This window comes from Ambystoma mexicanum, chromosome 1p, assembly GCF_040938575.1.
Source record: "Ambystoma mexicanum isolate Mex_15411 chromosome 1p, UKY_AmexF1_1, whole genome shotgun sequence".
Taxonomy (NCBI): domain Eukaryota; kingdom Metazoa; phylum Chordata; class Amphibia; order Caudata; family Ambystomatidae; genus Ambystoma; species Ambystoma mexicanum.
This window is the reverse complement of record NC_090921.1, coordinates 1292545970-1292569879: the sequence shown is the minus strand read 5'-3', so window position 1 is coordinate 1292569879 and position 23910 is coordinate 1292545970. Positions and strand designations below refer to the sequence as shown.

At 44.4% G+C, this 23910-nt stretch overlaps 1 protein-coding gene across 2 annotated transcripts in view; it reads left to right on the top strand.

Moving 5' to 3' along the window:
• Positions 1–20510: 20510 nt before the first annotated feature.
• The window catches only part of LOC138453062 (MOB kinase activator 2-like), a 95008-nt gene continuing 91608 nt past the window's right edge, over positions 20511–23910 (top strand). For both annotated transcript variants that reach the window (XM_069605574.1, XM_069605555.1), the window contains exon 1: positions 20511–20661. The gene's annotated coding sequence lies outside the window, so the exon portion shown is untranslated. The remainder of the gene's footprint in view (positions 20662–23910) is intronic.

Sequence of the window (23910 nt, the reverse complement as noted above, 5' to 3'; positions counted from 1 at the left end):
CTCTAAAAAGTGCTACATCATCACATGTGGAAAATAATTTGTAGGCCCTAAATTACTTCTGCAGTGAAGAAAGACATATGCTAATGGGGTACTATTCATCAACTGGCTGAATGATGACACATTTGTGTAGGTGAGAGAGTGAGAGTGACAAGTGCATTGCCTAATTTTAATTAAATGAAATAGCCCATGTTTTACCTCCCATGCCATGAGTGCTGAGGCTCAAGGCCTTGTTCGCAATCCGTAATCGCATTCCTGCTCTTGACAAATTAATGAATAATTATTTTGTGAGTTATCCTGCTAAGATTTCATCGTGGCATTTTAGTTGTTTTTTCTTTAGCTGCTTCTTGCATTTTCCCTTCACACCTAACCGGGTGCGGAGTACATTAATCTGTCCACTCCTTCTGATTTCCTGGGATGCCCAGTTTTGTCCCACAAACTTGCTGTGTCTTTGAAACTTGATTTATCTGACAGCTGACCGAACACAATAATATCTTATTCCACCATGTACAATTCCTGAAAAGACTTGGCCCTGGTAGCCACCAACTAACCGGCTACAGCATTTTCTCTGATTTGTTCAAGCGTGCTCAACTGAGCTTTTCTTAAAGTAGCAAGCTGAATTCTCTACTGGTGCAATTTTAACATGGCACATTCATGTTTCTACTGCAGGACATATTTGCTCTGTATTTATTTGCTGCCTACCAAGAACCTGGTGCATGCCTGGCACATCTCAGTTCTACATGTAGGTACGCTGCAACCTCATCCCTACCTATAGAAATACTGCCCTACTAATGTTGTGAGTCCCTATCCTGGTACACGTTTTCCTGCCACCTAGTCTATTCTATTGAAAAGGACACACTAATTGTGTAAGCTAATGCCTCCTCCGTCCCTACTTGTGTAGCAAAACTAAATATTCTTTGTGCCAGCTGCATTTCCAGGAGGATTTAAAGTACAGTTTCAAATGTGTTATTTCTGATTTTGTCATTCTGTTTTTCTGGGGAAGCCAGGCGACATCTGTTTTCTAGACAACAATTGCCCCACTACATTCCCCCCTCTGGTCAAGTCATCAGCCACACCTTCATTTTTTCTCTTCATATTATAGCCATCCTTGGGCAGCCACACTTTGGTGACCCCCCCCTCATGTTACCACCTTGTGCTATGTATTCTGCTGAACTGCGTGTCATAAGCCAGCACTCCCCACTGTCTTCACTTTTCATCCACTGCTCATTGATCCAGGTTGTCTAGTTGGTGGCCCCTATGGGTAAACTTCATCCTCAGTTTGAGTGTACTGATGTACAGTGCCAGCCATATTAACCATTACTGTCATTTGGAGTGCCTTCTTGCTAGTCTTTTTACATTTGCTTATTGCTATTCTCAAGATGCAAAAAGCCATTAGGACTAGTACCAAAATTGCCAACAGAAATTTGAATGCATCTGTCAGCCATGTAGGCATCCAGGACAATAGATAACTGAACCACCTATCGTCCTCAATGTCAATTACTTCATTCTCCATTTTATCATACAGCGCCTTCAAGGAGTACATGATGGCCTCTTTCAAGGTCCCATTCTCCTCATCATGTGCGGGTACATATGCCACCCCAGTTGGGTGGAAGCTGCATATACGGTCTCGTACCGCAAGCCCAGTAATGGTTCATGAGTACAGCTGTGCCAACTTTTATACCTGGCAAATCCATAAAGCGTTTTCACCCGTCATTCTCACCAAGCTTTACTGAACCATTATTTCTAAAGCATAATGTTGGTGTTCATAGTTTGGTTATGGGTAGTGGCCCTGCTTCATCTTCTACCCATGTTAATATATTTTGCCGTTTCTTTCCATTCCTCATGGCAGTCTGTCCACATTTATTATCACTTCTATTTGCACAGTCCATACTGCCTCTGCTTTGCATCCCATTATTCCATCAACCCATCCCCCTGAGGAATACACCTTCCCTTTTTATTTGTAATTGTGGTATGTCAGCACAATGAGGTATCAAATTAAATTGGGCATCTGTACCCCTTAATATTAAGTGATCCACTACTTCAACATCTCCTCCTTTTTGACCTGATAGTATGGACTTGAGTACCTTGCTTTTCATTCTTATATTCTCTATCATATGTGCTTCTTTTACATAGCTGTCTAAGTATGGGAATTCTGATCCTGTGACATACTTTAACATGGCCTATTGTCCCTGAAATTGTCCTCTAGTCTGGCATACTGCGAGGTGTACCAAGCAGTGTGCTCTGTACTCAGGTACTTCTTGAAGTATAAATACGAGAGGCTGTCATGGCATAAGGGATAAGTGAGCAAACAAAACAGCTTTCCCTTGATCTCTCTCCCCACCTTCTCCATTGACCTATACCATGAGTTTTGTTCAATATTTATGGAATTATCAAAAACACCTTCTCATGAAATACTCATCTGTAATGCTTCTCCTAGCCCTTACTGTCTCCACAACTGGGTGAGATACCATGTCCTGCTCTAACTGGAAATCTACTTGTTTTCTAACTTCTTTACTAACATTATGCCATAGGGACACATTTATCATATCAGTTAAATGTAATGTGAGATAAAAAAAGAAATAAAACAACAAAAGAGAAAGGGACACAGAAATACTGCAATAGCCGTGGTGTCAATTGTTTGTAGAGGTGTCCTGCAGCGTGTTGATCAGGGTTTTATGAAGAGATCAGGTACATAAGAATATGAAAACATTTGTACAGTTTGCTTAGTACGGGGCAATTGTGAATCAATATTTTTACAAGTGAGTGAGACGAGCTGCATATACCTTTTTTTAAATCATTTTGCATCCAATGACAATAATAAAATATTTGATTGATTATTTTCAAACCACTTCCACTATTATGTTGTTCATTGACAAATATAAAAATATAAAAACAGTGCTGACAAAAACATAAAAATATAAAAAATGTGGAAATAGAAATATCCCAATAAAAATGCGAAAATAAAAAAGTAGGAACAACAGTCCGTTGTAGATGTATGATCTTGTGTAAAATAGTATAAAAAATAGTCCCAATAAAATGTAGAGATAGGAAAGTAGCGAGAATAGTCTATTACAGATGGTTGTTCTTGTGAAAGATAGTCTTCAGCAGCAGAAATACTTCAGCATCCTCAAGTGTGCATTGTCATTTATATCGCATTTACTCTCAAGTTCCATATTTCTTTTATTTTCTTTCTCAGCATGCACTTGAGCTGTTGTCCTGGGTCTGGTTTCATTCTCTTCTCCCTCGGGATCCTGGTAGCTGGGCCAGGAGGCAGCACTCTTTTATCATCTTCATGTTGGTTATGTTGACCCATAGAAAAAAGAAAAAAATGTTGACAACTGCCTTAGTATTTAAGGTTATCGTCTTTTTTCTGTGCCTTTTGTGATACCTCCCCGCCATTCCTTTCCTGTCAAGAACCGAAAGAGAGATTTATTTAGTCATGGACATCAAATAGTCCTGTAACACATTTACTAACAGTAACAGTGCTTTGGGAATTCTGCACGTGCATGGACAAGGTAATGGGCACATGCATCCCACTACCGGTCACCAACTCATAAGAAGAGAGGTGCAATCTTGCTAATCTTGCTACCCCGTGATGCCGGTGTGTAAGATAAAAAAAAGTAAATCTCCATGACCCTGCCTGGTATTTTTTCACTATATATACACAGCAAATGTACCCTCATCTGCTTCTTTGGACATTAGGGGACTGCTTTACTGAGGTGAAATTGCCCCTTTCTTTAACTTTATTTTGACCACTTCAATTCCTTTTAACAACCCCACAGCATATGGACTGGTCATTCATATTGTGTCTGGTTCCTTGCCAAATCCTTTTCCCATAATTGATGGTACCTTTTTGGCTAACATTATTTGTTGTAGCACCCCTGTATACTCTATTTTCAATTTAAGGCTTGTACATATTCTTTTTCTGTCTGGAAGTATATGCCTGGCGTACAGCATATTATGCTTTCCTCTGTTAATGATATTGACATATTGAATTTGAAGATAAGATCTCTTCCCAGTATGTTAACAGGTGTGAACTGGAGGGTTCCAGCCTTTTAAAACGAGGTAGCAATACCCTTGAGATGAATGGGGATGCAGAAGTTACTCAGACATAAATAATTGAAACGACTCAGGTAGTTGGCAAAAGGATAACTGTTTTAATATCAATTTTCTAAAACAGTGAGTACAACGGACATCAACGGACATCTCAGCGCAGGTTCTCTCAATGCATCTTAAAAGAATCATTCTTTTATAGGAAAAATCATCAGAGGTGATGTCAACTTAGGTATTACTAACGTCATCCTACGTGGCAAACTACAAAAACCTAGTGGCAATTGTGATAGGATCTAAGGGAATATCTAAGTATATGTTCCATACTAGTCTGAGGCAGTGAAAGAAAGTGATAGGTTTTTTAACATCAGGTGGGGCAACTAAGCCCTCCCCTTAAACAGGTCACTATGAACATCACCAAATACATGAAGTCCCATTGGCTACACAAACTATAGGGCCATTAATCATGCAGCCCCCATTCATTGGTTGGCACTCTAACCTCCGTCAGTACTTTTTCACCTATGTTAGCAGCACACAGGCCGAGCTTCCAGGTGCTGGTGAGATAGTCTTAACCATAGCTTCCCACCAATTAGCATAATCATATATCATCACCTCAGTGGTCTGCTGTCAGTTAGGGCTTTGAACTTGTCCTCCTTGGGAGTGTTCTTTTGCTCTGGAGGATTCAGGGGAGTGAAGGCATGCTCTGCCTCCATGCGTAGGTGTGGTCGTCATGCTCGTCCAACTTCATCCCTCCATGTGACTGAAGACCTTGAAATCGAGCTTCTGGTGCATTGAAATACTATTTTCTAATAGACCTGTGACGTCTTCTTGTTTTTGTCCATGGCTCCTATAATACTCACTCATATATATATATGTATAGGTTGACGCATGCTGCAATCTATTCACTATAAAGCTAACCTCAAGAATACTTAATCTGCTTGCGTTTCTTTGCATATGTACACATATAAAACAACTTGATATCTTCATCATTTTTGTAGCTTAAGCTTCTTCGTCTTGATCCCAAGATGTCACTTATCTTCGATACTTTCTTGATGCCTTATAGAATATATGCATTCTCTTGTTTCTGCATCTCTTCTATGCTCGTCTGTTCTGCTCTGTGTGACGTCACCATTCTTCTTTGCCATTCATTTGCTCCTTTCCTTCCGGGATTTCATTCAAATGGCCATCGTACTATCTGGTATGCAGGTATGGTTTCTCAATTGGAACCTTGCTTCCAGGATTCTCTTTGTATTATCGGTTTTTTAACTAGTACCACACATGGCTCACACTCTGGTTCCCAACATAAAGGCAATATGGGAAAAGTGGTTGAGGTGGGGTGCTTAGCTCCTTCTCTACACTCCCCCCTCTGGGCGATTCATCGACCACTATCCCATCATCCTTCACATCTAGAAGAAATGCTTCTTTGGGATCCATATCTTTATGACTCCCTTCGGGCATCCAGCTGATTTCACATGCTCATCCTTGTTCCAAGTCATGAGCATGCATTGTCCACTTGGACTGCATACTTCTTACGGTTCTTTGGATAGAGGAACTTTGTTCCCTCAGGTGCATGGATACTGGCATTCACAAAGTCTCTGATTTCTTTGTCTTTCAAATCTCTGGCCTTCCATCCTGATTCAACATCAATCATGATTTTCATCCTTATGGCTTTCTTTGCAGTTTTCTTGCACTGTGACAGTATTACCCTGCAATGCTAACACAATCAGGGCTCCAAGGAACTTAAACATATCTGCCATCCATTGTGGAACCCAAGAAAAGAATGACTCAAACCAGCTGTCATTGGCAATGTCTTCTACTTTCTCTATCATCTGGATGTGTAGCTTTGTTAGCATCTCTATGTCCTCTGTCAAGGTGCAATTCTCATCATCATGACAAGGTATCAACAAACACCTCCATCCATAGCTGTGATCATGTCCAGGACATATCTATTCTGAAGAGTCATCAGTCGTATGGCTCTCATCTCTTCTCTGATAGCATTGAATCCCTTTATGGTAGTGTTGATTGTCTGCAGCAATTGCCATCTGGTAATCTGCAGCCATTTGGTATTTGCTCCAAATTGGATTCTCGGCATGAAGATCATTGTGAATACTGACGAAGTCTGGCTGAACAGTCTGTGCTCACATGGGATGGAGTCAAAAGCTTCTATTGACTTGGCAGAGAAATAGTTCTCCATCTCCATTCGATTAATCAGCTCCACAGATCTCTTCCTCAGGTGAGCATCTGCTTTTGGGAAACTGTCAAGATTCAAATCACTTTTAGGAATCACCAACGCTGGAACATGAACATTCACTAGTGAGCATACTCCATCCCAATCCTTCGGTAACTTCATATATGCTTTGGATTCACAAGCCCAATAGTGGTCCATGATTACTGTTGTCCCAATGTTCATTCCTTGTGCCTTAAAGATTCGACCACAGTTCTGATTCTCTCCATTGTTTCTAAAGCACAGCTTTGCACTCTCCAAGGCACTGTCTGCAAGGGTCCTCCTCTGTCTTTGACCCAGATCAGCAGTTTAGCAAATTTCGACCATAGAGGCTTACACAGCATTTGTGCATTTTCAATAGTTGGCTGGTAGTGACCCATTATTACCCAGTCTCTGCAGAGCACCCTCTTCCCAACCATCTGGTGATAACACTGTTCCCCAAATCTGTATCTGGCCTCTGTTTTTCCATTTACGGAGGTCTTCTGCAGATTTTCCTGGACTCTCCAGTCGGTTATTTACTTCCCATCTGAAACCAGCTCCTTTTACTCCAGGTTTTCGATATTTGATCATGTGATTCTTAGTCTGATCTCTTAGCCTTGTCTTTGTATCTTGGACACAGTCGTCTTCATCTGTATCTGTCCATTCAGTTGCCCATTTGAGATAGGCTGTTCGACCCATGAACTGGCCTCTTGTACGACAGAATACCAGGTGTGATATGCAGTGCGCAGTCAGGACATCTATTGCAATAGCTATTAAGATCTTAGACTTCCTAATGCTATAAGGCAGGAGTGCAAACACAAAGCATCCCTCCTTTGAGGTCCTCCTTCCCACTTCTTTCATATGCTTATACCATGTTATTCCCCAAATGTGCAGTGCGATGCAGATAATCATTCAGCTCATGATCATCCTCCCTAGTACTTCTCTTAGGTCTCGTTCTTTTCTCATTAGCCTCTATAATTATCTCACGAAACATGGCAGCATACCTCTTCCTTACTGGGACAACAATAGGAACATTTGTCAGTGGACTTGGTGTTTTTACATGTGCTACCTGTGTAGGTTCACTCCTAGACAATCTCTTCCTTTGTCTCTCCTGTCGGGACTGTTTCTGGTGCTCAAGAACAATCTCCACAACACTTTTTTCTAAGGAAAGATGTCTGGTGACATTCGTCATAGACCCAGGCAATTTTACACTGTCTACCGGAATAGGGATGATTACATAGGGTCTTGGTTGCTTAGAAGTTGCCACGTCTGTATCCTCCTTTTGTACAGGAAGATGCACAGGAGCCTTTGCTCCATTTGTGTCTATATAGTAAACTGTGTATACTGTAAATGAGAGCAGTATCACTACAAACAAAATGCAAGTGTAAATCACACATAAGTAAAACCATTTACAACAATCGCTTCTTGTACATCGTGGACGTCTCTCAGGATCTGTCATAATGACATTGCCATTGATGCTGCCCATCTTACTCTTTTTTAAGGAAGGAAAAATTAATTTTTAATCGGGCAACATCACGCACTACTTCTGGAAGCTGCTGAGTCGGCTCCACAAGTTCCTCAAAAAGGCTGGGGATGAAGGGGATTCTCCAGCATAGATCTTCACGTCTCCAAGGAAAATCCAAGCGCGTCTGCCATGGACTTTGCCTGCAGATGGTGTTATGTCCTCCATTATGAAGGGGCCGTTAAAATGCAGCTTGTGCCACCTTCTAGTGAAATTGTGGATTAGGATACATCTCCGTGAAAACATTGGGAAGACATCATTTTTTAATTCCGATTGTTGGAGCATCTCCTTCTGTGTTCTGCACTGACCCACACCCCTCTGTCTTGAGCTGATCAGAAATGACCGAGAGACTTGAAGTCATGCAGGTAAGATAATCATGTAGCTCCTTTCCTAACAATTCTGCTGTTGTTTGGGCATCACTTATAGTTCTAGATGGAGGTGTGAGAGGTGTCCTCATTCGCCTCCCTGTCACTATTTTGTGGGGGGTAAGATGGTGGTCTGAACCTGGCTGATTTCTCAACACATACAATGCCAGTGGTAGACAATGCCACCATCCTTTCTTCAGGGTAAGCTTCAATTTGGCTATTCTCTCTTTTAGCAAGCCGTTGAGTCTCTCGCAGATTCCATCCACTTGTGGGTGATACGCCGATGAAAACGTGTGCTTTATAATAAGCAACAAGCTTATTTGTTCAAAGACTTCATTAACAAAATGAGGGCCATTATCTGATCTCAATACTTCACATATTCCTCATCTAGGAAACAGTTCTCCTACTAAACATTTTGCTGCATAGGTGGAGTCTGGGTGTGTACACGGTCCAGCTTCAATCCACCTTGAAAAGGGATATACCACTACAATCATATATCTGTCTGCATTACAAACTTGGAGCATGTCGACATAGTCGATATGTAAATGCTGAAAGGGACCTTTAAGTCTCGGAATAACTCCTCTAATTGTGTACAATTTGAGCCAGCAGTAAACTTTTGACATACAATACAATTTACTGCATAAAATGCAACATGTTCTACCAAATTTGGAACCAACTAATCCTCCGCAATTGTTGCAGCGAGGCTCTCTCTAGTAATGTGCGCAGGGTAGTGTAGCTGGTTCAACGCCACCCTTAATAAGGCTACAGTCATCACTGGTTTGCCAGTGGTGTCTTGTCACCACAGTGCTTCAGAGCGCCCTCACTGTGTCCACAGGTCTTTCTCATCCTGAGGCGCTTCCCCTTGGATCCCTACAAGCTGAGTCCTAGACAAGTCATTATAACAATTAGTTACACTCATCATCACCACCATGTTTTCATTCACATCAGGCGTATCTAATGACATAATAACTTCTGAACATGCAACTCGTTTTGTTTCCTCGTCTGCTTTTGATTTCCACGTGAGATAAAATCTGAGATAAAATCTGCTCTTTTAGCATGTGCTGTGCATTTAACTACTGCGAAGGCTACTGGGAGTTGTAGTGCTTTAATAAGTCTATCCAATAAGGCTGCGTGTTGCACTAGAGTGCCGTCCGCTCAGAGGTAGCCCCTCCTTTTCCAACGTGCTAGCCCTGCGTGTACTGTCGACATCACATAGGCGGAGTCACTTTACACCGTTACTTCCTGGTCTGCGTGTCTCTCGAGTGCGACAATCAGCGCCACTAATTCTGCAGCTTGTGCCAAAAAGTGACACGGTAGTCATGTACTTATCAATAATTCAAACTCTCCATTGGCCGTGTGCTTCACCAGAGCGGCACCTATATATCTGTTTCCATCATTTTGATTGATTCTAGAAGAACCGTCAATAAAGAGAATCTCCCCAGCTGCCAACACATTTTCCTTCATCCTTGGGAGCTCATCATAGAACTCCTCATAGTTCGAGCAATCATGGGCATGCTCATCCTCTGCCAGTGGTTCGGCTACAAACATGGCAGGATTCACTATTCTGCATCTGACTATTTTAATCACCAGATTCAATATCACTACCTAATCGGCAGAAGCCGTTTGAGATGTCAATGTACCTTTAAGTTTATCCAAAATAGCAAACAAAGCATGTTCAACAAATAACATCATGGGACACCCCATTACTATGCTGGCAGCCTTCTCGATGGCGAACGTGGTGGCTGCCAAAGATTGTTCGCAAGGAGAGTGACCCCTCATTACTGTGTCTAAAATCCCACTGTAATATGCAAGGGGTTTGTACCCCAACATTGTTCTCTGCGGGAGTACTGCCGTCATAACAGTGCCATTCGTGTGAAAACATAAAGAATTCCTCAGCATAATTGGGAATCCCTAAAACTGGAGCTGTGCAAATTGCCTTTTTCAACTCATCAAACCATTCCTCCATTTCCTCAGTCCAGACAATTTTTCCTGAGTTGCCTGTGCTTTCTTCAGAGCTTGCAAAAAGGGCCTTATGTATGAACTGTAATCAAAGACCCATGCTCTCACATCATTACACAGTACCAAAAATCTTTACATGTGCTTTATCGTGATCGGCTTTACTGTTTTCAACATAGCCTCAGCCCTTTAAGGAGTAACTTTCTTTCCCTCATGCAAAATTAACTAACCTATGTACAGCGCTTATTGTTGACAGTATTGTAATTTCTCCTTGTCTACTTAATATCCTTTGTCTGCAAAGATAACCATAAGGTGAACTGAATCACATCTGAACTCTTCCTCTGAGGTGCTACAGACCAATATGTCATCCACGTACTGCAACACAACACTTTCTAACTCAATATTGCTTAAGTCCATCTGCAGGACTCTATTAGAAATCGATGGGGACTCACAGTACCCATGGGGCAGGCAAGTGCTTTTTAGACAACTGTGTCTGAACGTAAATGATGTCAGATCTTGCATGTTTTTATGCAATAGGATTGAAAAAAACACATTTTTCAAGTCAATCACAGTGAAATATTGTGCTTCAACAGGTATATTACATAAGATTGTCGCAGGATTAGGAAATAGAGGGAACTCGGCCTCTACAATCTGGTTAATCAGGTGAAGATCTTGAATTAAACGCCATGATCCACCTTTCCCTTTTTAATCCCTTTTTAATCGGATAAATCATGGTATTACACAGTGACTCTGAAGCCACTAAGATTCCCTTGTCCCATCATGGCGGATATCGTCTTAAAAATACCTTCATCTGCCTCTCAAGATATGGGATACTGTCATGCTCGAGGTAAAATTGCTCCTGGCTTCAGTTTAATCTTCACTTCTCCAGCCCCCTTCAATAGGCCTCCATCATAGCGGCCTGTTGTGCATAATGCAGGTGGCACTTTTGCCATGTCTTCATCAAAATAATCAGGGCATTTCTGTGCTAACATCATTTTCTGAGGAACCTCTCGTTTTATTTGCTCGCACCCAGTAAGTAATACTTATCTCGAATATCACGTTGTCATCTGATGGATGATCTCCAAATATATCCTCATCAGTGACGTCAGTTAATCAATAACCTCCCCCAATGGCATTCGTCTATCATCATGGTCATTCCCATCAAGCAAAGCCATTTCTCATCGCACTATGGCTGCTTGTAATTCTAAAGGAAAGGTTTGCCCTTCCTCTTCATCCATAGGTATCTTTGGCCTGAATAAAAACTCATCAGGTATTCTCATAGTTCTGACCACCAAACCTGGTAGCCATGTTAACAGAATGCGTACTCCATAGTGAAAGACTTCTGGTTCTAACGGCACTCCTCGTATTGCCACTTGTCCTGCAAATGCCATAATAAACTCACTCACGTTTAAATAATGCATTCCTGGTGTTGAACACACAATGCCTTCATCAGTGAACGAAATCGTCATGTTCAACTTTGTCATTAAATCTCGACCTAATATATTGTGGATACATTCTCATCCCTTTACCTGTTAAAGGATTCCCTCCATCAACAGTAACACCCTGTATTCTAGGAGTCATTAACTGACCTGTGTTTGTGCTTTGCTGTATCTACATGGGGGACTGATGTGATTGCCCTTGTGGCGGATTCATTGGTGCCTGCTGCATTTGAAAGTCTTGCTGCATTCTCAGCGCTTGTGTTTGCTGCACTGTCTGATTTTGGGCAAACCCATCTCCATTCTGCTGCAAATTTACAGGCAGGTTTATAGTCTCCCCTCTTGAGAATTGCCCATTCTGCACGGATTCTTGGCTTCTACAAGTGCGAGCAAAACGCCTGAGATACCACATGTCCAACATATGGGAGGAGGTGTCCTAATTTGCCCCTCCTGTATGCCTGGACTATCGTTCTGTTTGTTCTAAAACCCACCTTGACTGTTCTGGAAATTAGCCTGATTATTCTGAAAGCCTCTACCTCCAAAGCCTCCCCTTGCCGTGGTGCAAATCCATTATTACTTTGATTGAACTGTCTTTGGTTATTCACCTGCGGCATGTTTGCTGCTTGCTGTGAACCTGACCCGTCTCCACTGGTCAACATTGCCCCTTCAATGGCGTACTTGGATAGTTTTTCCTGCACTAACTTTGCCGCTTCGCCTTTCCTAACATCGTCTTTCTTTCAATTCTTTTCTTGCAACAGCCTATAATAATGTGCAATGGTCAGCTGTATTTCTGTCCATGGCTTTGCTTCTATGACCACCAATGTCTTGAGCTGCTTCTGACTGCTTCTGGCAGCCCTTGGCACAATATATGATAAAATACAGGTCTAGATGTCCGCCAAGATTCCTGTGTCTCCAAGGCCCACTGCTCTTGGAAATTCTGAATGTAAACAAGAGGAACATCCCCTTCCTGTATCTTTCTTGCCATTATAGTTCCCCTATCTGACGTGTCCGGATACAGTACTCTAAGCGCTTTCAAGACCGCCACCCTACAGTTATTGAACGGTGCTCCATCCTGAGCAGTGTTTATCGTGGTAACACTAGAATACCCTGCTCTTGACCAAACGTCATCAGCCCTTTCCCCAAGGATAGCAAACAGGAGACCTTTAATGTCCCCAATAGCTAATGTGTTTCCTCCTGTCATTTTCTCTAACTCATGTATCAATTTCCCAGTGCCGGAAGTTAAACTTGGGAGTTCGTACCTTAAATTATCTTTATCCATCTGTGGCCAAGGTAAATATGTGGACTTGCTTCCCCTTTTCTAACAAAGGAAACTGTGAAATCCCAAACTCGCATTTGTCCCCCATTGTCTGTTTATTCATAACAGGGACAGTGGTTCTGTTCTGCTTTCTTCCTAGCAGCCACCTTAGCCTGCTTACATAGGGTGGCAAGCCCCCCTCTCACCATGGAATCGCCCTCTAGGTGGATCTAGCCGCATCAATGATCTTGACGCTTGAGATTTGGGTAGGTCTAGATCCGACCATCTTAGGTCCTTATCCATTGAAAAAGTTTGGATGCTTGCTTGGGTAGCTTCTCGCAGAGGTGTAATATCCTCAATTTTGACACGTCACACTTGACTGTCAATACTCACCTTTACACTTAGCAGATTTCAAAAGTATGTTTCAGAAAAACAAAACAATATGAGCATGCACCAATCTTTGCAGGCTCCAAACCCTCTATATCACGTTTTCTTTTACTTTAATCTACATTTTCACTAAACACCATCAGTTAAATCCCAACAAATAAAAAATTCATTCTCGACTCTCGTGTTTCCTTTTCACATTTATCAATTCTTTTGTTTTTTCACCATATACAGTCACATAAAACAAACATACAAACGAACGGACATACTCGACCGGACACATATATCTCAGTCTTCTCTTTAAGACTTCTTCTACCCCTAAAAAATATCCCGATTTGGGATGTGAAACATCCTCTTTAAACTGTCTCTAAACAAGTTTATAGCCTACGTCACCCGTAAATAGGGCTCTAAGACGGCTCCTTCTGTTACGTCTTTACCATGCAGGTAACTTGGGCGTACTCTTTATCGTGGCATCTCCTCACGATTCCTCTTAATTGCTTGGCCTCTCCTCAAGTCACTTTACTTAATAACTCAATTGCTTGGCCTCTCCCCAAGTCAATTTACTTAATAACTCAATTGCTTGGCCTCTCCCCAAGTCAATTTACTTAATATTCAACGCTCATTGTTCTCAAGTTACTTTACCCCAACCTCCCACCGTTACTGGTTTCCACACTTCCTTCACCCACTGCCCATTTACACTTTTGCCACCTCACTCAGTTTTACTCACCATTCTCTTTTTCGACTTCCGACTCTCGGGATCGTCTGCCACTTTACCAGCCTCTTCAACCTTCCATTCGTTCAGCTTCCTGGTACAGAAGAAATTATCCAAAATGGCAGTAGAAGGAGCGGTATTGATAAATACAGAAGATAGGAATAATGGACAGGGAGTTATCATGCCACAGCAGGGCATGGGTGGTTGCTTTGCAGGAAGAGGGGAGAGTCGTTTTTACCCCAGCGCAGGAAGAGCATTCATTCACAGAGGGAGAGGATTTTGGTTTGGTGGGAGGACAGCCCTGCTTTGGAGGCCCTAGGGGATCAGGAGCAGTATGTTGGACATGTGGGAAAATAGGACACATTTCATGAGTGTGTAGAAGTAGAGGAGAAATGCAGCAAGGTGCAATGCAGTATGGGCCAAGAGGGGGGATGGCGTATCCAGCACCATATGGTGCACCACAACAAAACTATGAGCACTATGACTACACACAATATTGACCAGATCAGGTACAAGCACAGCAGCTGCAGCAGCCCCAAGGGCTACCGACACAGCCACAGAAAGTGCCACAAGAACCACAGCAGACATTGACACAGAAACCCCAGAGTGCAGTGCAATCACAGCAATCCTCGAAGGATACAACATCTTCAGGAAAGACAGATTGGTATCTAAAGGAGGCAAAGTAGCCTTTATTGCCAAAAACCTCTTACCCATTAGAGAAACACATAACCAAACTATCAGCTCAGGCGAGCTGCTCTCGATCAAAAATGCCTTATCCGCTACAGCCACCCTTACGATCCACCCAATATACAGACCCCCAGGCCCACTGCTCTCCTTTGAGGAAGACATTGCGCAACTCCTCTCCACCAACACAAAGCCCTCCTTCAAAATCATGATCTTGGGGGATATCAACTTAGGCCTAAACAACCCATCTGTTTCCCATGCATACGGCCCTATCCAACACCATTGAATCCCTAGGCCTCTTCCACTGGATCTCAAGCCCCACCCATGATAAAGGCTGCACACTAGATTGGATAGCAGACCTCAACTGCAACACCAACATACTAGTTAATAATCCATGCCTCAGTATTACTGAGACAGCTCACACTGAGGTGTCATCCCAACCAGCAATGGCTTCCCTCTCGAAAAACTCACATAACATATCTCCAGTCAACCTGCTCCCCCTGTTGCTACCTCTAACAGCCCATTCACACGTAAACACTGAACCCCACATGCATGGTCGAGCTGTACAACCAAACCCTGCTCAAAGCCATCAACAAGATAGCACCTTTGAGCAACCGCAAACCCAAACCAAGTGCACCTTAATTATTGATGTACACCCAGTATCAAGACCCTACACACCTCAAAAAGAGCAGCATAGACTGTCTGGATAAAAACACCTTCAGACAAGAACAAACAGCACTTCACAGCCCTTTCCAAAAAGTACAAGCTATTCTGAAAACTAAAGGTGGCACATATTACAGGAAAATTGAAAAAGCATGCTTGGGCACAAGAGAGCTCTTCGCTATCTCGCATGAGCTTGAAACCACAGCCCTCCCACCTGATAACTGCACCAAAGATCTCAGCTGGCGCAAGAACATCCAAAACGCACTTCTGTATAAAGTGTCCCTCCTGCAAACTACAATCACTGCAAAAAACACAAAAACTCTTGCCAACTGACCAGACCCTGGACCACCCCCATCACCATTCCTTGGTTGGAATTCACCCTGGTCACGACCACGGAAACAACCAAAACTATCAAAGTCTTGAAACCTTCCAAATGCAAAGGAGACATATTTCCAGCCACCTTTATAAAGGATTGTGCTGAAGAGCTTGCCCTGTTCATCACAGCGATAATCAATAATTCCTTCTCAACTGGCAACGTCCCAGAGAATCTAAAAGGACCCTGGGTACTCCCCGAGTCAAGAAACCTACACTAAGACACTAACATTCCTACCAACTACCGCCCCATCACAACCGTACCTTTCTCCTCAAAACACTTGACAGAGCAACCAATCTGCAAATCCCAAATTATCTGGAAACCTACAATCTCCTCGGCCTGTGGCAATCAGGTTTCTTCCCTGAACACAGAACGAATACACCCGCTTGGACTTAAAAATCCAAATGGACGAAATCAAAGACAATGGCAACATGGCCATCCTCCTCCTACTTGACCTCTCAGCGGCCTTTGACTTGGTCAATCACAAAATACTCTGCCAACACCGCTCCACAGCTGGCCACTTGTCAGCCAAAGCCACAGCTTGGATAGAGTCCTTCTTAGCTAATCGCGCAATGAGAGTGTTCTCCACTTCAGCGGCAGCCTCCCTACCCCAGTCACCTGTGGAGTGCCACAAGGCTCATGTGTCTCAACAACCCTGTACAATATCTTAACCAAACCACTTTTTGACCTCTGATGACCTGGGTGTCATTTACACTAACTACACGGATGACACCCAAATCCTCCTACCCATCTCCAGCAACTATGACACTGACTCCCATGCACTAAGCAAATTATACCAAACCATTCAGGAATGGATGGCGCAATACGGACTATGTCGAAACGAGGAGAAAACCAAACTACTCCTTATTGGCACACAATTTCAGCTAAACACACTCAATGACTCATACAAATCTGTCCAATGGACGGGAACATCATCACCTTTGCTAAAGAGGTCAAAACTGTGGGAGTATACCTAGAGTTCACGTTATCACTAACTAGACAGGTAAACGCTATCGCATCAGCAGCAGCATACATAGCAAAATTGATCAATGCCCGCAGGCCATTCCTATCCACTAACAGCTGCATCACATTTGCTACAGGCCTCATACTATCCAGGTTTGACTATTGCAACTCCCTCTTTGCAGGCACCAATGCCTGCAATATAAATAAAACTACAGGTCATCCAGAATAATGCTGTAAGAGCAGCATTAAACATTTCTAAAACAGACCACAATTCGACAGCGACAAAACACCTACTGGATCACGTTCCTAGAATGCATCATATTGAAAACGCTCTCATTGACGCACAAATGTATTTCACTGCCCCTACCCACCTCTCCAGAAAAATCTCCAAGGCCCAATACTCCAGACCTACCCGGGCTGCCTACTCGCACTTACTCGACATTCTCAGATAGAGACGAAAGAAGGCAGGAGGCAGCAGCTTCCCTTTGATTGCAGCCAAACACTGGAATGCCCTCCCTTTAGCTCTAAGATCTGGTCCTTCTGGTCCAGAAGACTCATTTTGGTCCTTCCACAAAGTCCTCAAAACCTGGCTCTTTTTCCAAGACCTCAAAAATGCACTGAATCCGTCTAACCCAACAAACTTGTGGCACCACCACCTCCACTCAGATCAGAAACGTAGACCTAGGCACCATGTATGTACCATTCACGCTTGTAACCTGTGTAACCGTTACTTGTAAACTAATGCACCGCCTATGTCTGTAACCTTGTTGTAACCAGGTGTAACCACTGCCTTCATGTAAACCAGCACCCAGATGCCTTCGAGTTCGGTACCCTTTATAAATGTAAAAATAAATAAATAATGAAGTGTCAAAGTAAAATTCTAACCTTTCGTCTAGGTGACCCATTTGAAACCAAGTGTAGAAGATGCCCCTTGAGCGTGAAATTACTTTATGGGAATCGATGCACCGCCATGTGTGTTACCTGCACGTGGCCTCGGGCAGCCACACAAGGGTTAGGCTCATCGTCTGAGTTAGCCACCCTCGTCACCAGTTGTGAGGTCCTCAAGTGACCTGACACCCAGGACCATCATCAGGGCACAGCACTTCTCACAAAGACAATCAACACAGAATTCGAAAGCAACAAGGTAAGAATAAGCCGTACTAACCCAACCGTAAAACCTCAAGCTCTGCGTACACCTCTCAAATGCAAAGTAAACACAGCCACCTCTCTGCACAGCAATCCGCATGCACTTCACCACACTGCAACGACAAAACAACTCACACATAGCCCTGCACAACAGCACATGGGAAGCTACTGAGCCATAAATCGCACACAAGCTTAGCAAACGGTGCAAACTGAACTGAAGCTGTCAACAGGACATCACAACTGTCGCTCTACCTATTCCAGCTATACCCTACTAACCCACCCTCCCCCCCACACTCTTATCTTTCAGATCCACCAGAGCGACCGGGAACCACCTTGGTGGTGATAGTGTGCGGTACAAATGATTTTTAACATTAACATGAACCCCACCTACCCCTTCCTTCCGGTTCCAAGTGCCCCTTCATCTGGGCCTTGGCAGATTTGCTGAAGCATGCAAAGAATCTACATACACCAGAGATGGTCTCCGGGACTCTGAGTTCACGCGCTCCGCCTTTATTTTGCATGTTGTGGCTTCCGCGCAACACCACGTGAGAGGTTGAGGGCCCATGCCCATAAGCCTTGTGGTGGCCATGAAGGAAGGAAATACCCCCTTCCATACCAAAGGTAAAGGGGCTGCCAAAAGGCACTTTGCCACCTAGCCTGACACACGCAAGGAGGTGGCAGGAGCAAAAAAAAGGGGGCAGCAGACTGCCTGGTACCCGGACCGGGAAGCGAGGGCATGACAAGTTAGTAGTTTCCTACCCGGAATTCACATCCCCAGGAACAATGAGAACAAAGGGAGGCCACCAACTGGACAGGTTGGGGCCTCTGGTCACCCCCACATGCTAGCACCTAAGGTGCTTTTCTTCCCCCAGGCTTAGTTTTTATTATAAGAGGGGACAGCAAAAATATAGACGACACATGTTTCTTACTGTCCTCCTGCACGGAGAGGCTGCACACAGAGGCGCGTAAGAAGGACAAAAACACCCACCCTGACCGCCCAGGCAGCTAAGCAGGAAAACCAAAGTCAGAACATTCATGATATGATATGATAGTTAATTTGTATAGCGCCTATACACAGCGTGTTTCAAAGCGCTTCAAGGCAAGGGAGGGAACAAGGGTAAATACAATGACATTCTTACAGGCCATGAACAGTAAGGATGTGAAATTAACTATCGTACTCGGCCTGACGACATTTCATATAGTGCAAGCGCTAAGACATAGATAAGAAAGGGAGGGGGAGAGTGGGGTGAAAATGGAAACAGACATGCGACTACCGTACTAGGCCTGACGACATTTCTAGCAGAGCCGGAGGAAAAACAAAAGGAGAGGGAGAGGGGTGCAGAAAGGGAGTGGAGGAACAAAACAGGCCACTATCGTACTATGCCTGATGACATTCCAGATAGTGCGGGAGGGGGGGTAGACAAACGAGGTTGCTATCATACTAGGTCCAGGGACAATTCTGACAGAGTAAGTGCATAGAAGACAGGAAAAGGGAGAAAGGGAGAGGAGGAGAGAACAGATTAAGCAGTCAAAAAGAGTGTAGAAGCAAGAGGGGGAAGCAAGACGAAACGAAGCAACACAGGTTCCATTCCCGGGTCTGCACTTAGAAACCTTTGTGTATTTAAGCGTGTTATAAATATGCAACTAAGACAAACAACTACGCAACTCAAACAAACAATTCCTGTGACAGCGCCTCGATGCCCGCGGGCTGTGTGAGCGCTTTAAAAATGCAACAAATAAATAAATAAAAATAAACAGACCCCTGCAGAAGTAGGCTGGGGGCGGGAGCAGGGTAGGGTATAAGAATCAAGCAAAACAGGCTACACCTGTGTGCGCGAGGGAGGGGGGGGTGCACACAGAACATCACGGGGGACCAGGCTGGGTGGGGATGGCCTATGCGGACAGAGTGAGTAAACACACATTCATTTGGAAATGACTTACAAGGACCCAGAAAGGTTTTCAAGAAATGGAAAAAGCAGTCGTAAGCAGGAAGAACAGGGGCAAGCGGCACGCAACAGTCTTGAGTTGGCCCTTCGGTGGTGCAGGGCCCCCGCTTAACTGATCCTATGCTGCCAAAAAAGCCTATTCTAATTGTCGTATACCTCTTATGATGATTATTGTGTGTGTGATAATAAAGCTTACGGCCTATCGTTCCCACCTTATCTCGCTTCTGATGTATTATTGCCAGGACGCAATACAAGGTGCAATAAGAAGGGAGTGATTATCGCCAGGTGCTCTGCTAACTCATTTTTCCCGGCACTATGCCACATCCAGGCTTATGCTAACACGGCGCTCTCACAATCACTTCCGGTAAAAATTTAATATTGCGTGTATTCTTTGACAACATGTATTTAACTTGCCCGTCATGGCAATAAAGTAACTAGTGTTGTATTGAGGGGGTTAGCGTACAAAAAAAGACCACAATGTCTGTGCCACCCTCCAGTCCAGCGCAAACGTGGGGATATGTAACGAGAGGGCACGACCCACCCTTCCCCTGGTGAGCAGCGACAACGTAAGAGTACCACGAAGGCCTCGTTTCCTGGTGTGGGTGGAGTGGGGAATTCCCGGAGGCGGCGCAGACCCGACTTGCTCGGCCTTATGGGCACACGTGGAGGAGTACAGGAAACGGCGCAGACCTGACCACCAGTGCCCCCACCTTGAGGGAGGTGTAGGGGCAGTGGGGAGCAGCGTTTGAAGCTGGCAGGAACCGGCTGGGTTTGGCCTTGGGCTGGAATGCAGGTTTCTCCGCCCAGGTCTAGAGCGCACACACACGCACACACACACACAGCGCGTGAAAAGGTAAAGCAAACACAGAGGGAGGGAGAGAGGCACAAAGAGGAGAGCCAGAGCCAGGGGAGGAGCGCAGCGGGAGCCCAAGGCCACGAAGCCCCATTACAGCCCGCAGGCAGAGAGCACTTGGGCGCGGGGGAGCTGTCGGGGAAGTACCCCAAGGTACGTCTTCTGCACAGCCTGTTTTTGGCATCCATCCACCTCTTTACTGCGCTGCCTCTCCGCACGCTTTTCTAGTGTCCGCACTACTTTACCGCCTCTTCGACTTTCCCACTCCAGCCTCCATCCACCCATCGTTTTTGCTCGCCACTTCCTGCTGCTCCATGATGGGGTGCTGTGGCGGGAGAGCTTGGGGTAGGAACTTCTTCCTCAATTGGCAGTGCAGGGAAGCGTGTCGCCAAGTCTCCCACGGTTGCTAGATGTTTATATCACCTTTCGTTTCTGGTTTGATATGCAAGTTGCAACTTGTGTCTTCACCCCAGCCTGCGGGCACTCTTTCGGCGTTGGGTGTTTTTACACCGCTGTGAGGTTTTCTGCCAGTTAAACATTTCTTTCGGGTAATCATTTACTTCCCTGGGCTCCTCTGTTTTCCAGTGTTTTGATTCGATGCGGTCGTTGGGCTGGGATGTAGAGTTTGATTGTTTCCTTGGAGGGTTCGATATTTGGGTATATTTCCTTGAAGTGGCACCGGAGTATGGACACTTTTCCTCACTGCTCTTCCTGTGGCCATTGGGACGTGCAGGTCTTACGTGCAGTGAAAGGGTTAACCGTCCGCGCTCCTTTTATTCCCACTCGCTTAAGCACTCTTCCAGTTACACTGCAAACTATTCAAGCCTCCTTCCCGTCTATGGGTAACCAAATAAGCGTCTTCGTGTTTTCATCCTGCCAGAGACAACACTATTTACTACATATTGCAACATTTTCTGGCTCCTTTTTGTCTAGAAAAAAACAAAGAATATGACCAAATTTCAAACCGTACACCACGGCTGTAACGAGGTTACTCGTAATGAAGGATCATTTTTACTTTTTTTGCTATATTTAGGTGTTGTCCATTTAATGTTCTGCCTGTTAGTGCTGTTACCCCCAACAACAAAACGCCAGTACCTGTCGTCCTGTCTTAACACAACGCAAGAACTATACCTGACTTTTTACGGCCCCACCCGCAACAACACAAGACCATGCCTGGTATTTTGCTCCACCTCCCCACAAATCGAAACCCATACCTAGCGCCCCTCAAACCCCCATACCCATACTTGGCACCATGCCTCCCCACTCATCGAAACTCCATCCTCAAAGTGGCAATCTGTCTCCCCACCACGCACAACACAAGACTCATTGCTGGCATCCTGCCTCCCCACAACGCAAGACCCATGCTTGCGTTGTGCCTCACCACCTGCAAAAGGGTACACCTATACCTAGCAGCTGGCCTCCATTCCCTCTTACGCAGATCTGTCTTCTTTCCTTCCCTCCCTGCCTCAAAACCCATCCCGGGGGTCATGCCTTCTCGCCTACCACAAGATGAAACCCACACCCGATGTCCTGCCGCCCCACCCAGCACAACACAAAAACCCATGCTTGACGTTCCAATTTCAGCAAACATGTGAGATAACATGATTGCCCAGGATCACACACATTTGTTAAGAGCTGAAGCTGGGATTTGAGTGGAGTCTTCAATTTAACACTTAACCATAGAGCCCCTGGAGACCATACAAAGGGCTGCGGTGCCCAGTAGCCCAGTACAAATCCTAATAACACATATCCGCTTAGTTCTATTATCTTATAGTATGTTCCTTTTTTGATATCCCACAAGTAAAGCGCACTCTACTAACCCACTTCATTTCCCATAACTAACATGCGATCTCCCTAAACCCCTGAAGGTTATACAGCAAATACAAGAACCAGGCTCCCAAACAAAGCCACAATGTAACCAAAGGCCACTATACTAGAGAGCAACCCACATGGCCACCAGCTCAAATGTAAAGTAACATTCTTCAAACAGATAAACAACATACATATCCACTTCTGGTTACCCACAAGCCACGTCCAACGGGCTGCATACCCAAATCCCCATAAGCTTACCCGGGTTCCAGGCCACCTGCATTCTTGCCCTGCTCCCTCTGCTTCTACCAAAGCCCCATTTCCTCCTGCAGATACCAAGCGCCAGGATACCATGGAATGGCACCCATCGTGTGAGATACAACCCAGTAATGTAACTTATCGTAGTTAGTGAAAATATGTTCATTTTCTCCTTTTGCTCTGTGCTCTTAAAACCTATAGCCACATCCCCCCTCCAACCTAGAGAATATACCAGGGTTCCCCTATGAAAATATTCTGATTTATCTCTGGGGCCCATATTCACAAAAGTCCACTTGCTGTAAAAAAAAGAAATCCCACCCCCTTCGTGGCTCCCTTTCTCTCCTGGTAACTGGAATCAGAGCTCGCTGCAGTACCCTCAGTTCCTTGGGAGGCTGTGCCCCCCCCCCTGCCTTCCGCAGCCTCTGCACCCACATGATCCAAAACACCATCTGTATGTCAGGGAACAACAAGTCGATGGCGTCCATCTATATTTTTTCAGAAGGCGAGACAACTTCTTCCCTCCATCCCCCACCCCATCCCTGTATTTTTCAGGCCTTGAGTAAAAACAAGTTACACTGCGCTATTTCATCGAATATTTACAATAAGCCCTGTGTTCGCAACAGGGCCCCTACCGGGGAATCGAACCGCGGTCTCTTGTCGGATACTTCACCACTGGGCCATTTGATCAGAAGGCAGCGCACACATGACTGAAGCAGGTACAATGTCTCATACTAGGCCATTACTTTCCAGGGAACTTTTTGGGTACACATTGTTGGGCTTAAAACGTGGGTTTGGGTATACTTGCGCGAAAATATTTTACCGAATTTGATTTGCTTGTTTTTTGGTTGAAAATGTGGGGGAGGGGTGCCCGCAACTCCCCATCGATTTCCTTTCCCCACCCCATATATATATATATTTGACTGAATTTCAACCAACAAAACGATCAAAAAAATGCAGTCAAAAGTCAAATGTTTTCTGAACAAGTATGCTAATACCTAAAATGTGCACTTTTTAAAATAATATTCCAACAACGTTATAAGAAAAAGATTTTTTCTGTGTTGATATTTTGAAAAGAAAACACTCATTCGTTCTGTGCACTACGTCCGAATATGCAAAGCCAACTGAAGGCAATGTAACGTTTTCCTTTGATATGTTAATTTCCAATGACGTCACTTCCCAGTGCATATGCTAATGAGCCCCCACTTTTTTTTTTAAAGACTTGAATTCTGATGTAGATGGTTCACCAGTCCGCATACCCTCACCCACGAGAAACCTGCTGCCACCCCCCCCTCGGACCCCCTCCCCTGGCCATGCTTCACTTCCTGCTTCACTTCA